Consider the following 3,035-nt stretch of genomic DNA (forward strand, 5'->3'; position numbering starts at 1 on the left):
AGGACCAGACACGTTTTAGGTTTTTTTGTATGTGCGGTTTTGAGGACTGTGACATTTTTCTCATACGTCTCATTCAACTAATTTTTGCGTCTTTTTTTCGGGAACACATAGGGCTTTATTTTTATTTTCGAATGTGTTTTAGTTTTTTTTATATCTGGGAAAATATAAATGAAATAGGAGGGAAATTATATCTGGTTTTCACTTTTCTTTTTTTTAATTTAATAACACAAAGTGCCACTGAAAAACTTTATAAAATAGTTTTTCTCTCTGTTATGGTAATTTTTATTTTGTATCGTGTTGTCGGGGGTGGGGCTATAACCTTTAATAACAGGATTTTATTGGCGTATTATTTTACTTATTTTTTTAATTATTATTATTTTTTTTTTACTTTATTAATTTTTTTATATATTTTTTTTCAGATGGTGTCCCCATAAGGTCATAAGAGACTACTTTTGCAAATTGCAGCATGTGAATTATACCTACAGAAATGCTGGCATTTTCCATACGGCTAAAATTAAACAGAAAATCCGCAGAAGAAATCTCAGCAAAATTTCTATGAAAAATGTTGTAGAAAAAAAAAAAAAAAAGGTGTGTGTTTCTGCCACTGATTTATCCGCACCGTTTTTGGCTGTGGCTCAGTATGTGGGACCTTAGCCTTAGAAAGTTTCTTAACTCTTTCAGCATTTCACAGAAATCAAAACAAAATGGAGGTCCAATTTACAATTTATGTCTTCTAATATATTCATTCCACTAATCTATATGCCCATTCCACAATCTACTATGCAATTTTTCCCAAGCATGAAATTATTCCATATGTGGAAATAAACTGATGTATGGGCATAGTAGGGTCCAGGACAGAAAGAGAACTTGGGATTTTGGAGGGCAGATTTTGCTGGAATTTGCACCATGTTGCATTTGCAGAGCCCCTGAAGTGCCAGAACAGTGGAACCCGACTCTCTAAAAAAAAAAAAAAATAATAAAAAAAAAATTACCTCATTTTGGAAAAAATACCCCTCTAGGAATTTATCAAGGGGTACAAGTGAGCAATTTAACTCTACAGATGTTTCAATGATTTTTATTTACCATTGGGAATTGAAAATAAAAGTAATAAAAGTGATGTGAAGGTTATAAGCATGTAATGTATGAAAAACATTGTTATCCTTAAAAGCTGAATGCTAGATATAGTTGTTTATGCTTGAAATTGGTATAATGTTATGATAAGATTGCGCCTGCATCCAGGATGGGTGCAAGAAAAACAAATGCTTGGCTTGCTGTCAGAAGACAGCTCCCCAAGGTTACTATGCAGGACTGGGAGGAGCTGGCTATATATGGAACTGCTTAAACTTTTTCTGTTTGATTGAGATGTACCATACCAATCAGGAACGAATATGAAAACTTGTTATCTCTCTTCCTTTCTCTGCTGCTATTTAACCCCACGTTGTTTTAATAAAAGTGCGTCAGTATTTCCTCCTTGGTTGAGAGAGGAACTAATACCAGCATTGTGTCTGGTGCCATTTCCTTACTGCTGGCACTCCGCCTAATTAATTAGGATGACGACAGTTACCCAGGATTATTGGTCAATTAGTCATAAACACGGCTTTGACCTTCTCTTCGACACATGTCAGATTTTAAAAATGAGGCTTGGTCATGAAGGTACTTTTAGGCTCTGTCTTGAAGGGGTTTAATTTAGAATTTGGTAACATTAGCTTTTTGTACTGTACAATATATGTATAAGTTTAGCACATTTGTGGTTGATGACCAAATATTGCATTCTTCTTTTCCAGAATTTTTGAGATATCAAGTATTTTGGTGTTGTTGTGATTGTGGTATATATAAACAATCTGGAGGTTGGGGGTTGTTACAGATTTCGTAACCTAGGCGTCAAAACAGAATGGAACCCTTGGATCCATTATGAAGAAAAAGATCGATAAATGAAAGTAAATTTAACTCCATGGAAAACCCCTTTAAAATATTTAATAATTTGTGTTTATTACAAAGTTACATGAAGGTGAACATAGCTTGCCAAAACAACACATGGCATTCAACATGCAATATAAATCATATTCTTAGAATGTTGTAAGACCTACAGTTATTCTTTCTAGAAGACTGTGTAAAGAGAAAAATATATATATATATATTAGCTGTCTTGCAAACTTTTGATCACTTACATAATACACTGCAATACTCATGCATTAGGAATGTCAGCCTAACAGACTTGGTTAGGCCCACCAACTGCCAAAACAACTCAATGGCAACCTGTCATCACATCTCAGGATGCCGATTGACTTGAGGAAACATCCTTCCTCACAAAAAAAAAAAAAAAAAATTGAAAAATTCAGTGCATGTTATCCACTTTTAGATCTACATAAATTGTGGCCTCTCTACTGTTGTGATCTGTAGAGATCCTAGAGGTCAGACCTTCCACAATCAAACACTGGGCGCCATTTTAAACATAGGAAATCAATGTTAAAAGAGGTTGTGCATGTTTTTATTTTTTCTTGGGATAGGGCATAAATATCTGATTGGTGGGGAACTATTTAGAGATGCATTTGGTCCCTGTACTAGACAGTGCACAGAGCCTGGACAACCTCTTTAAAGTCCTGTAGTACATCTTAAAATAAGTTAGAAGTAGGAAAAATGTTACAAAAAAAAAAAAAAAAAAATTATATTATATATATATATATATATATATATATATATATTTATATATAAAAAAGGATTTCATGGTCAATGGAATAAAAATTCACTAAAATGTGCTGGTAAATGTATACTTCATTATCAATTCTTGAATAGCAGCTCTACAAGAACTATTAAAACAGCTCTCAACAGGTAGAAGATTGATAACCAGCACATTTTAGAATGTTTGATGCTCGCTATTAAGGCACTGGTGTAATAGATCTCTAGACTTAGCAAGATTTCAAAAACTAGATCACAAAAAAAAAAAAAAAAATCCACATACATTTTCATATGTTTACAAGCGTATCTTTGGAAACACATTATTTAGTGGAAAAAAAAAATAAAAAATTAACCTCCCG

The sequence above is a fragment of the Leptodactylus fuscus genome, chromosome 4 (genome assembly GCF_031893055.1).
Source record: "Leptodactylus fuscus isolate aLepFus1 chromosome 4, aLepFus1.hap2, whole genome shotgun sequence".
Taxonomy (NCBI): domain Eukaryota; kingdom Metazoa; phylum Chordata; class Amphibia; order Anura; family Leptodactylidae; genus Leptodactylus; species Leptodactylus fuscus.